The following is a 14,880-nucleotide window of genomic DNA, read 5'->3' as shown; positions in this document are numbered from 1 at the left end:
CTCCCTGTTGATATGATTCATTAGACAAACTAGGTAACTTGGGGGGGATCAAGGGTGAAGCAGGGAGGGAGTGTGCCCCCCCCAAAACCAGCCGTTCCTGTACACCTCCCCCGTCCTCTCACCCCCACCTCTTGCTCCTTGATACAAGTTCAAACTCAGTAGTATTCAGGCCACCTAGATTTCTAGCACTGGATGTTATCCTAACAACCGCAGCAATCATTACACAAAAAGTTGTGATGTTTGAAAAATATTAAAATAACAATGGTAACAATAAGTATAAATCATCACACAACACAATAATCACTGGCATTTCGCATACAATACCTAGGCACTGTTATCTGGTTTGACTTTATACCTTAGACACAGTATGAGATAATAGTATTAGTAATAACATTATATATAGTAAATTATAATGTTTCTATAGTCCTATAGTCTGTACCAAATCAAAGGTCTCGTGTGTTGTGACCAGAGTGGAGGCAAGTTTGTCTGGATTCATATTAAAATGCAATGGAGAAAAAACATTATTATTATTATTATTATTATTATTATTATTATTATTATTATTATTATTATTGTATAAGACTTGATGACAGCTTGCTTGATTTTTCCTGCTGGGTATTTCTGTAAATCTGTAAACTGCAGCACACTTGAGGTTTCGGGTGGTCACCAACAAGGACTATTTTGTACAGCTATTGAGCTGGAAGTGATATTTCTTTGCAGACTGAACCCAGATTTCCAAAATAGTTGCTAGTTCTCTCTTTTTTTTTTTTCTCCAACATTATGGCTGAGTTGACAGCTGTCTTCACAACCTGCATTCTTCAGATCTGAATTTCAAGGTCTTGACATTTGCTAAATTCCACAGCTTCTTTTGCTTGATGTTTTGCTTGAATGCCTGATGCATTGAAATACCTTTGATAAAGGAAAGAAGAGAGAACAATATCTACATAATAATAATAATAATAATAATAATAATAATAATAATAATAATAATAATAATCTGTAATTGCAATTGTATTAGACTTTTAATCATATTAAAAGCCGGACTGTGTAACTTGTTTTGTGCAGCAATTGCTATCTTATTTGACAACCAATTTAGCCTATAATTAACTACCATAGTTTAAGTCCACATGAAGGGAATGGACCATTAATTTTTACTTCTATATTTTATTTTTCTGACAGGGGCTCATACTTTATCTGGGGAACAAAGAAAAACTAAATAACTGGTAAAGGAAGATTGAAAAATCATATTTTGCTCATTTAACGTAACACAAATGTATCACGGAGATGCACATCAGACTCCGTAGTTTGCACTGTGGGACTGCAGTATAATAAACCATCAGTGACTTGATAGCACAAGTTTGGAAGACATGTGTACATTGTCTTTGTCTGTCCTCTGTTGGTAAGATAATTATTGTGGTTGTTGTGGTCAAGTTTATTAACTACTGACAACCACATTTCGAGAAAAATAACAACTCCAGCAGTACTTTGGATCATTGTGTTTGTTCATGGACCTTGTGAACATATATACCTTATATACTTTTTACATCTATATAACTCTATACTGGTTTTAAAACACAGTTTTATATTTCCTAAAATAAAACAAAGCTGACATAATATATTTCCTAATCTTGCAGCTGAACATTGAACATAAGACCAATGCAAGAAGAACAGACCAAAGATGGACAAAAGAAGCTATAGAACGGATCCCAAGAGATGAAAGAGACCTAGAAGTTATTTGGAAGATATAATTAAAAGATTTGCTATGTGATCTGGAAAAGAGATGTTGTTCATCGAAACACAAGTGGACACATCATGGGAAGGCCTTTGATATAGGATGATATATAATATATATATACACTCACCTAAAGGATTATTAGGAACACCATACTAATACTGTGTTTGACCCCCTTTCGCCTTCAGAACTGCCTTAATTCTACGTGGCATTGATTCAACAAGGTGCTGAAAGCATTCTTTAGAAATGTTGGCCCATATTGATAGGATAGCATCTTGCAGTTGATGGAGATTTGTGGGATGCACATCCAGGGCACGAAGCTCCCGGTCCACCACATCCCAAAGATGCTCTATTGGGTTGAGATCTGGTGACTGTGGGGGCCAGTTTAGTACAGTGAACTCATTGTCATGTTCAAGAAACCAATTTGAAATGATTCGACCTTTGTGACATGGTGCATTATCCTGCTGGAAGTAGCCATCAGAGGATGGGTACATGGTGGTCATAAAGGGATGGACATGGTCAGAAACAATGCTCAGGTAGGCCGTGGCATTTAAACGATGCCCAATTGGCACTAAGGGGCCTAAAGTGTGCCAAGAAAACATCCCCCACACCATTACAGCACCACCACCAGCCTGCACAGTGGTAACAAGGCATGATGGATCCATGTTCTCATTCTGTTTACGCCAAATTCTGACTCTACCATCTGAATGTCTCAACAGAAATCGAGACTCATCAGACCAGGCAACATTTTTCCAGTCTTCAACTGTCCAATTTTGGTGAGCTTGTGCAAATTGTAGCCTCTTTTTCGTATTTGTAGTGGAGATGAGTGGTACCCGGTGGGGTCTTCTGCTGTTGTAGCCCATCCGCCTCAAGGTTGTACGTGTTGTGGCTTCACAAATGCTTTGCTGCATACCTCGGTTGTAACGAGTGGTTATTTCAGTCAAAGTTGCTCTTCTATCAGCTTGAATCAGTCGGCCCATTCTCCTCTGACCTCTAGCATCAACAAGGCATTTTCGCCCACAGGACTGCCGCATACTGGATGTTTTTCCCTTTTCACACCATTCTTTGTAAACCCTAGAAATGGTTGTGCGTGAAAATCCCAGTAACTGAGCAGCAACAACCATGCCACGCTCAAAATTGCTTAAATCACCTTTCTTTCCCATTCAGACATTCAGTTAGGAGTTCAGGAGATTGTCTTGACCAGGACCACACCCCTAAATGCATTGAAGCAACTGCCATGTGATTGGTTGGTTAGATAATTGCATTAATGAGAAATTGAACAGGTGTTCCTAATAATCCTTTAGGTGAGTGTATATATATATATATACACACACATATACATGTGTATGTTACATCTGATACAGAATGTTTAATGATAGCCACATCTATGGATGTGGAAGTGGAACACTGACCCCTTAATTACAAAAAGCACCAGTGGAGGGAAGAAAGCTGATTATGTTATCTTTCCTCCACCTTCCAGACATTAAAACAGAGAAATTTCATTACTTAGTGCTTTCCAGGCAGAGCTGACAACAGAATACTATATGTAAAAAAAACAATCTGCTTGTGTCTGGAAATCTTTGATGGGGCTCTTCATCTCAGATGAATTGGGATGTGGGGGCTGGGGTGCTGGATATGGCTGAGTATGTGAAAGTCGAAAACAACAGAAGAAGTTCTTTTGGCTGTCTGATGTGGCAAGATTTTTTTTCTTTTTTTTAAGAGGATCTTTTATCCAATCATTTTTCTGATCCCCACCGGAGCTGTTGGGCATTTTTCTGTCACCACTCTTATCAGCGTGATTATATACACATATTTCAGCAATAATGCAGCCGCTCCACAGCGATGCTCGGGAGAGCGGTGTCAGTCGACATGATAGCGTTGTCTGGTCATGTAATTATGATGCGTTCCATTGAAATACCTGGACAATAACAAGACTGTGTGTGCACAAGTTTTTAATATCCATCCCCGCAGGGTGCGAGTTGATTTTTTTGCATGTAATAATTTCCTTTCTTTCCCTCCATCTTGTCCTATTTGAAGTGCGAATCGTGTCAGATGCATGCTTACAGCGCTGTCTTTATTCAAAAGAGAAAAAAAGCAATGAAAAGTAGCTGCAGGCACAGAGCCCTGTATTTACAGGGCTATCTGATAACATAAACCCTATTAATTTTACAGTCCTTAACGTTCAGCTTATTGTGATTGCTTGCTTTTGAAACAGCTGCCAAATTCTTTGCCTGGCTGCATTGTCTTTCAATTCTGTGTTGCCAAAGTTTTCAAAACAGGAAATTAACAGGCCAGGATGCTTAAGGTTTCAGCACACAGTGGCTATGCTCCACCTTTGATACATAATGCCCCAGACACAAATACACAGGGGGTCTACCTCCAATGTAGAACTACAAGAGCATAGTTCAGAGCGCTTAATGAACCTTGATTGATTTGTCAGCCTTTAATGGTGGCATTTTCAAGGGGCATGTATTACGGAGAGAATGTGAGAAGAATTGAATCTTATTTTGCTAGACTTTCCAACATTTTATTGGCTTTAATATTTCATAGTCCATTTTTCCTCTGTGCACAGATGTCCCCATATGAATACTGCAACTGAAGTTTTCACTGCAAGAATGTGACTTGGTGGTCACAAGTTTGGCAGTCGTGTTGGGAGCTCTGAGAATGGTTTACATCATAGTAATTTATGTTCTGCTTCAAAATCTCCCAGCCAAAATGCAAACGTTGAGTCTTTTCCCATTATTTCCAGTTTTAAAAGAAACAGTAAGTAGCGATAGGTGAGCCACATTTCAAAGTAGCCTAAAATAACAATTCAAAATAAAGTTACTTACACCGTAAGCATGAAGCTCTGAAAACATAAGACAGAAGTACTGTATACAGTTAACATTATTCCTTCTCTCCACTACTTTGTCTTGACCAGTGATACAGCAGACACAGAAAATCTGGGTTTAGCTCAAATACATCTAGCATCAGGACTCAATACCTCATACTGCAGTTGAACTTGACCTAACATGAACTGAAATCCTGTTCTCTGTCAAAATTCAGACAACTTATTTCTCCAGAGCAGGCCTTATATGTAGACGGTCACTTGACTCTTCTAACAAAAACTTTGTCTTACTGATCTACATGGTTAGATCTATACCAGCTGCAGAAAAAAACATCTAAATTCAAAAGTATTCTATTCTAACTGCAAAAACAACACATGTATTATTTTTTCTCTAATACATAAGAACTGAGAAAGTAATAAAGTGGATTAAAAAAGAAATGCAATTGGCAGTTGTTACAGAAGCAAACTATCTTCACACATTGCAGAAAAACTGTTTATTGACACTTGACTTAAGAACTGTTTAGACTTGGTGAACAAAATCTGCTCTGCTACATAACAATTGGACTGGACTACATGTGGTTTATACCAAGATCCCAGGGCTATTACGTCAATTTACAGATACAATATCAACAATAAAGCACACCAAAAATGAATCATCACAACAACAATAGAGGCAGAACTGACAAAACTAAGTAATTAAAGTTTAGGGGTGGGAGAAAAAAACTGCTTACTTCAGATTATTAGCTGGCATTTTGCATTGTAATATTCAACCTGGTCACCAGGTGCTGATTGACATTTTTAATTGTAATGATAATGTTGGAATGCATAGAAGGTGTGAAAGATATATATATATATATATATATATATATATATATATATATATATATATTTTTTCTTCTCATTTGTTAGTTTGTGTACCAGGAGTAAAGGGAAAAACATGCTCTTTCATTTATGTTGTTATCCTCTGCCACAGACCACTTCATGGCGATCCCTGGCTTTAGAGCTTTGATAATTGAAGGACAGGCTGAAGTAAATTATATGTTTTCTATGGGTTCTTTCACTAAAAGAATATTATTTTAATTAGAACAAACACGTGTATATAAATACTACTGCAAAGAGGAAATCCCTCTTTTGTTGTTATTGAGAGACACATACCACATCTGTGCAAATCTTGTCATTTGTTGCAGCAATCATTAAACGGATTTAGCTGTTAAAAGAGCCGTTTTGCCCACGATAGTGATGCCAACACTGTATGGGCACGCCCCATGGAATTGTGGGGGGGAAAGGGGGATGACACAAAATGAAGAGAGGGATATACGTCAGCATATGAAGAAGTCAGAAAATAACTGCATCTAAGTGAAGCCTACTCTCTATGTTTTCAAGCTACTGTAGCTGTATTTCAACCCCATTCATATTGTATTTGTATCCTTGATTAGTCCTTGGTTAAGTGGTACCGAAGCATCAGTCTTTTAATCAGACGTATACAGTAGTTATTACAGACAGACTGATTTTAGAGCCCCCTGATTGATACCATCATTGTCCCGCCGTGGCCCTCATTGGCACGTATCTTCTTCTCGAAAACCGTGTGCATATGTAACTGAAGTAATTTACTGAGTGCTCCCAGCAGTTTTCCCTCAATAATTTACAGGCTGCATTCTTTGAACTATTTCTCCACCAGAGTCTATGGCTCACTGAACTGAAACACGAGGCTTAAAGAATAGCTGGAGGCCTCTGCGGGATAAAAAGGTACAAAGAAACGTTATTAGCCCAGTGTATCTCAATACATGCATGAGAGTAAAGCAGTGGGTCGTTAGGGTGTCTACATGAAGCAGCTCCCTGGCTCCATCACTCGCATCCCTAATCTGTTTCTAAATATGAGACGATCCCATTGTCCTGTTCTGCACCTCAGGAGTGCCGGCTTGCATTATACTTTAAAATCACATCAAAAATAAAGGAAAGACTGTTAGAATAAAAAGAAAGAATGACTGAAACATAAAAAAAAAAAAAAACACTTTTACTGGTGTTAGTTTGTATACTGTCTCATTAATTACAGATTTGAGCTGCTGTTGTTTATTTTCCAACCCACGATTAAATATTCCCTTGTCTATAGAAAGGATTGGCTTTAGTTCTTCAAGGGGGGTGAGAGATAAGCAATTTCATAACCTTTTGTTTATCCTTACACTCCCAAACCATTTGTCTTCCTCAGATTTAAAAGCATGTTGTGGACATACTCTCAAATGTTAATTGGCACAATAGTTTTGGCCTCACGGGCATTCCTGTGGAAATAATAGCCACTCCAAATGCAAAATCTGTTCTAGTCCTTACCTAATGGTACATCAAAAACAACACACATCAAAAGTCGTGTTTATACTCTCAATTATAATGCAAGTTCAAAGCGTAACTCCTGACATGCTACACTCAAAGCACGCTCTTGATATGTGAGCATCAGAATGGCAAAGCTGGTTTGTAAGCCATTTTTACTCTGTTAAATGTTACAAGTTTTGCAGTGCACAGTCTAGCATCTTTCACACACATTTTTACACACGCAGAATTCCTTTTTGAATTGCAGGCATAGGCTGTTTTAAACATGTCACTATGCAAAACAGAAACTAATTGTATTATTATTTTACTGCATGTGTTCCAAGAATCTGATGAGAAATTTTTAATTAAATACATTAACAAAATATTTTTACATATCTTCCAAATTCTAAATGTTTTCTGCTATCCTGCTAACCTACACATTTGTGTGTGTATGTATATGCAGGTATATATTAAGGCTATAAATACATTTTTAATATATTAATTTTCTGCAATAAAAGTTTAAAATGCCATTAAAATGGGCAATGTGACTTAAGGGTAAATTAATGCACAGTCAAATCTGCTTTCTGTGCTTTTTTTATTAGTGTAGCAGAGGCATTGCAGTAGTTTTGATTTAATGTCCCCTTATGCCTACTACAATGTAACTCTTTATTCTTCAATGCATTTTTTAATATCATATCCATTCTCATAAAAATCTTTTAAAAGGGAGTGACAAGAATAAGGGTTGGAAATTCTTTATTTTTGGAGCTCTAAGGTTTCTTTCTTCTGTGTTACTTTTTGCTTTCCTTGTATCGTATTCCTACACTTTAAATAACATAATTATAATTTATTTAAAGGATATTGATTTATATATTTATCTCCTGTGTTAAACTTAACACCCTTTTCATCTCAGCAAATTAGTAGATGAACATGAATTTACTGGTGTAAAATATCTGGACAAACATAATTTTTGTTATTGTTGGTTTTGTGTCATATAAGCTTAAAATGTATGCCTCCTAGTACTGTCTGCCTCGCTATAGATTTAATTTTTTTTTTTCTAGCTGAATCATGAATTTGTAAAAGCAAAACCTTTCAATTGTTTATATATATATCTATATATATATATATATATATATATATATATATATATATATATATATATATCCTTTAAAAATAATTATTTTTTATTTGTTTGTGTGGAAATCAATACAATTTAAACAACAATATTAGAGCTCTTCACAAATATTTACTAAGCTAATTAATATTTATTTATACAGATACAAAAATATAAAAAATACATAGCATTTAAAGAAAACAGTTACAAAATATTTAATTAAGCAAAATCATCACAGATTGCTTCTGAAGTTATGCAAAAAATATATACATAATACTAAAAAGTATACATAATATATATTTTAGTTGAATTGTTGTTATTTTGTTTATTAGACAAAACATTATGTTGTACTACAGTAAGGATTACTCACGATACATTTCTGATATATGTCCAATCTATCAACACTTTTATAATTTGTGTTTCTGTAATCCATGATTGCTTGATTTCCCCACCACTTGCATCATTTTCAGTTAGTTTCTTCAAATATTATGTGTCTGTCTTCAAAATATATATATAATAATACGTTAAGTCAGAAGAATATATAAAACTAAAAAGAAATGTTCTAGCTTTCATCCAGGAACTGTAAAAAAAAAAAATTGAAACTGAAACCCTTGCCAGGGAAATGAACAGAGCTTGTAAAGACAGCTCTGTTTATTTAAGCATGAATACTAAGGAAGTCTAATATATTTAAAGATGTAAAACAGTCAAACATCCTAGCCAATTGTGTACTTGGAACTCGTGTAAGGTTTTACAGTGCTCTGATACTATATATTAACTGGGAAATAGGAGGTTTCAAATAATTTTATGTCGAGATTTAAAAGAGAGTTCATTGATTCGATATTTTTGTGAAATGCCTTAAACATCACCTTTCTTTTTTTTCTAACTCATTTTGTTGCATACATGAAGGGATTAGCTTAAATATTATGAAGCATGGTGACTGTGAATTTGACTCGTGTCCCAATCAATATGGTGCTGGGCTCAGTTACACAACGCTGGGGACTCCATTTTTGCTCAATCTTCTTGATTTTTGCCTTCCAAACAACGAGATAAATGACACTTCCATCACTCTGTGGTACGCTGACCGGTTCTCCCAATCAATATGTATTATAACATCGTATGGAATGATAACACATTTCAGTTTATAATGCTAAACAAAATTCATTCAAAATATACAAATTACATAATAAAAAGATGAATGGAGTTGCAGTGCTAACAAACAAACAACTGTGACTGTGATTCTTGGTGGAAGCTAAAATATTGGTGGTTATTTGAGAGAATGTAGGTCCTGCATGAATAATTGAGCCCCCTCAGCGCACTGTTTTTGGAATTTCACTGTCATTGTTATTACCTGTTAATAAAGTGTCTATAGCCTTTAAATGCATCCCTGTAATAAGTACTGTTCCCCCACCTTAATGTGTTACCATTATATATGTAATGCTGCCGATTTCTACCTCTTTGGATGATGGAAAATGTTGTAAGGAAAACTCTATTATAAAATATAGAATATAACATTTAGGTTGGTCATTGCGGTGAATTTAACTGAAACTACTGGTTTGGTCAGAATAGAGACACTTGCTGGACCTTTTTTGTGTTTATATGCAGTTTTTTGGGGAACTGGGATACTGGCTGGATGTCAACTCCAGTTCAGATAGTAATTGTGACAATTGCTTACAGATGCTGCTGGAATGACAACAAAAGAAGGGATTTATGGCCCTGCTTCTCTGGCATCCTTCTCCGTCATGGCGCTCTTGCTATTTTGGATCAATAAAGAAAAATGCAGCCACAAAGATAAGTGGGATAAATGGCAGATGGGCCAAGAAATATTCCAAATCTCATGTTGCATTTGTTTTAAGTGGAAAAAAGGAGGTCTCTATACAGCTGCTCACAAGCTGCTGTCATAAAAGTCTCATCTCCAATCTGCAGATAGTCATCCCATTGGTGACGACACCATTCTTGGGTTTCCTTGCTGGTGCAATCTTGATAGAGATCATTAGGAAGAAAAGGGGGAGGGGGAAAATGGATATAGGGAATGTGAAAAAAATATAATTGACTTCAGCCCCTGCCCACAAGAAGAAAGACTGGCAATGCTGTGAGGACACCAGGTGACCCTAAAGGGTGTTTTATTTTTCGATATGTATGTGAACTTACAATAGGATGAGATGTATTGTGGGGCTTCAATGTTGCATTTCCCTTTCACGGTATTGTCTCCGCCCTTTCCCGTACCTTTACACCACTCAAATTCCTATTCTCTCTGGTAAAAATTGAACTTCAGTCCCTTTCTGGATTTAATGGGAGGTTTATCCAAGAACCTCTGTGTAGGGATGTGTATAAATGAATTGTTACTGTCAAGAGCTAGAGATTTGAGTTGAAGAGACAGCAAGGACAAAAAAAATTGCATAGAAACAAATGACTTCTAAGATTTAGAAACAACACACTTCTTCCACAGAGATGTACAAAGACCTCTACCTGAAAATCAACAGCACACCTGGGATACGTTCAATTGTATTGCTATCCAGGACGAACTGTGGCATTTTTTCCCGTTTTGTCTAACCGGTGGATAAGAGAGATAGGTGCTCTTCTCACCTCTGCAGGTATGTACAACATGTACTGTTCCTGCTTATAGCATATACAGAATGTGTTTTATATTTTAAGAGCATATACACAGAGAAGCAACATCACATTTAATATGAGAGCCTGAAGGCAGCAAACAAACTCTACTTGCAAACAGCTGCCCTGAAGGTAGCATCTGGACGGTCTAGAGATTTTCTATTAGATTCTGGCTGCAGGTCCCTTGGCAAAGGAAGCTGCAAGAAAACCCCAAAGGTTTTCTAAAAAGCTGGAAACACAGACTCCTGAACGGCTGCCTGACACAAAGCGTCTTATTCCTTTAAAGACCTTGGAGGATTTCCCCTATGGGACATGCAAAGCAAGTGTTAACTGGTAGACGGATCAAGACCACCAATCCAAAGACATGTGAAAAGTTTCTTTGTTTTTTTTTAGGGTGTTAGAGAGTTAATATCCCTTCTTTTGTGCTCTGGCTGAAAAAGAAATCAAAATTAAACACACACAAAAAAACAACCCTCTGGCTTTTGGTTTGAGATACACAGTTCAGAGCAACTAAAAGAAAACCATTTGTGAGTGTGTGAAAAGAACTCAAAATAAAGTACACCCTCGACAGACACACACTGACATCCTCACGAAGAACAAGCAAGAAATCCCAGTGATGTTATGGTCTTGCATTCGATGAAGACACCCAATGACCACGTAGCCATGAGTTACATATTTATTACACGATTACTAAACATCCCTGCACTTATTAACCAAGCATTGTTCTTCTGCTAGCATCTCTATCTGTTAACCACCTTTTAGAAAAACAACAAATAACACACCATGAAAAACAAGAAGAAGAATCAGAACCTGGTCTAATTAATATTTTATGTTTAAATATGTTTTAAAGCTTTGTACTGAAATCTCTCTTCCTGTCTTGGGGTAACAAGTGATATTATTTATTATTATTATTATTATTATTATTATTATTATTATTATTATTATTATTATTATTATTATAAATAAATATACTAAAACTAGGAATGAGCCATATAGTAATTATTCTCAAAGCCTTTATGGCTTCAAGCAATATGATTGCAAGAACTATCCACTTAAAGGATGTTTAAGATATAGATGATATTAATAATAACAATTAAATCTGAATTATTACACAGATTTAATTGAGAGAATCAAGCAATAATATAATTTTTTGTTCCAGAAAAGAGAAATTCCTCTAATGTGCATTACTCGTATTCCATTAATTCTTTGCCAATGTTTAGTTCAATTCCCCAAACAATACAGCGAGATAGTGTGTGATTTAAAATTAGCTCACACTGGTTTTTGTGGCCACAAGCATGAAAACAAATGAAGCTTTATTCCATTTCCCATAGAAAGGCCCGTGGGTTTCTTAATGTGTTAAACAGTTGCCCTGAAGTGCAGGATTGATGATAATGGATAAGGCCAAATAACCAATATCTGCCTCATGTAAATTGATTTCATTTCCAAAGAGAGAGAGAGAGATAATATTAATTATTGAGACATCTAATGGAATATGGACCACAGACAGTGGAATTATAGGTTAAGGAAAACAAATCCCCCCTGAAACAATGGCAAATTGGCATCTTTAGGAATCTCAATAATTCTATTGATGGTCTTTGAGAATGATTGTTTTCAAGTAATCTCCATTAACTGGCACCCACAGGACATATGTTCCCAGCTCTGAACTTCGAGATGCCTTGAGGTTAGTGTTTTTTCCATTATTATTATTTGATGACGTAATTAGGTAATGGGTTTATATGAATAACTAAACAGCAATAATTCCCCGTCAAACTTAATTATAAGGAACTCTTGCTTATTTCTCAGCTTCTAATAGTGCCAGTCATAATAAGGTACTATAATTTAAATTTTGTCATCAGAAAGTATTGTTGTAGCCCAACATCAGGCTCTGGTGATATATTCTTTGGTTTAAGGTGTCTGAATATGTATATAACAATAAGACTAACAGATTCTAATAAGCAGCAACAGATAATCAATGTTTAATATTTGTATCTATAATCATAAACACATTTCTTACTGAAACATGAATGTTTAATTTTAACACTCACAAGTGTTTCCTGCATAACACCTGTCAGACAGTGAAGTAGGTTTTTTAAACCTTTACCACTATAATACTACAACTACTACTACTACTATTAATAATAATAATAATAATAATAATAATAATAATAAAGATGTCTAATAACTCAGTCTAAATTGCTTCAGGTCTTTGACACTATTTTTAAAACAAGTCACTGCCTTTTGCTGAATTGCTCATAAATTCGGCATCGAATCAAGTGATCAGATTACATTAAATGCATTTTTGTATCCATAGCTTTCTGCTATAAATTAAAACCATCTGAAAATGTCTCGAGTGCATTTCATTTTCCGTTGATTCATGTACTGTAATATAACCTTCACAATTCCCTCATGCCATCTACTGTGCTCAGATTTGCTGAGTGCACAGAGAGATTAAAGCGGGTATAAGATTGAAAACTGTATGAAGGCATCAGATAATGTAGTTGAGATATAATGAAAGTGTAAACAAAACCTGGAGCTGAAGAAATTACTTCTCATAAAAACCTATTGTCTTATTCAAAAGAGATTTTGCTCCTGGTACCGCAGATTTATTAACAGACCAAATTACATGCTTCAGATCTTCAAACTATTTGATTTTCTTTTTCTGTTTTTGCCACGCTCTGGCAAATGTTTAAATTTACTATTAAGGAACAACAGAGCAATGCATCAATATTTTCTTGTGAATACCTTTGTTGTGAATATGGAAATACTGTGTAAAATAGGGCACATGCTTGCAAAGAAAAGGTCAAATTGTGACATGGTCTTCCAAGTGTCAAACCTGAAAAGCTGCATCTGGTTTAAGGTACTGTTCTGAAGGGGGTGCATTTAATTACTGAGGGGAAATTTTATTTGTATGTGACAGGGTTATAGTTATGTCATAAAGTTATGGTTTGGGACTAAACACACACACACATATATATATATATATATATATATATATATATATATATATATATATATAGCCACTGCACATTTGTCTTAAATCAGCATCTCTACATGTATGGCAGCCATTCCATTCCATTCATAGTTTTATTTGGAATTTGGGAGAAATGTTTATATAATAAAACAAAAATGTTCATTTTACCCAAACACATACCTATAAACCTAGTAAAACCAGAGAAACTGATAATTTTGCAGGGTCTCAAATTTTTCCAGAGCTGATATATATATATATATATATATATATATATATATATATATATATATATATATATAATAATAATGCAGTGCTATAACAGACTACTTTGAATCTGACTAAGGATTCCAAATATTTCTAATGAAACCTCCTCCTTCACAAAAAAAAGGTTAAGATCTTTGCTTTCTGATAACATTGCATTTCTTTAAGCAGAGTACAATATTATAGTGAATCCAATTCACAAGACCACAAACCGCAGTCTAATTTTAATGCAATGTCAATGTTCATCCAAGGAGCATATTCCCTGAACTGTATTTGGTTTTTATAATAATTAACCCCCATATCACTTTCTATTAAATTTAAGTTCCCTTGACCTAACACACAAGAGAAACACTGGCACTCTTCCTGATAACTTCTAGTTCCTCATCTCTACACACAAAATAATGGTTCTATTTTGTAATGCAGTTCATGCAGTATTTTTAATTACTTTTGCTTAGGGGCTGCACCTGAAAACTTTATATCTGCCTAGGAAATCTGCAAATAAAGTTAGCAATATATTTTGGTCATCAGTCTGCACTGATAAATCTGGTCAAAACAAACAGTACAAATAGGTACAATTAGTCTTGTATTCATTCATTTCACATTTTTAACTATGGAAAACCCACACAACCTTGTATGTTATTGAGCTTTTGTCAGCGATGATCTAAAATCAATAAGAACCAAACAAAACAAAACAGAGCATTTCAAGACCAATGTTAAATTATAATTTGATAAGACGTAAAATCTTTGACTACACAAAGTTAAGTCCACTAAGAATGTGAGATGATTTTGTTGTGTTTTTTAATTTTAACCCTATGAGACAGGTAGGACTAGATTAACTGCAGATCAAGAGCAAGACTGAAGCACAATGTGGAAAATCTTACTGTTGATTTGTCATCGCACCACTATTTGTTTCTGAAATAATTTTGACCTTAAAATCTCGATGTTTCAATTGCCATTGCAACACATGCTTGCTGTGGATGCACGAGCCAGTAAGACATCTGCGTTGGCTTAATAGGTTATCTTCTGTGCCAATACAGGGGGCAGTTTCCTGCCGTCTTAACACTGCTTAA

This window comes from Amia ocellicauda, chromosome 21, assembly GCF_036373705.1.
Source record: "Amia ocellicauda isolate fAmiCal2 chromosome 21, fAmiCal2.hap1, whole genome shotgun sequence".
In the NCBI taxonomy this organism is placed as follows: domain Eukaryota; kingdom Metazoa; phylum Chordata; class Actinopteri; order Amiiformes; family Amiidae; genus Amia; species Amia ocellicauda.
The sequence above is the reverse complement of the archived record's forward strand: the minus strand, read 5'-3'. Positions refer to the sequence as shown.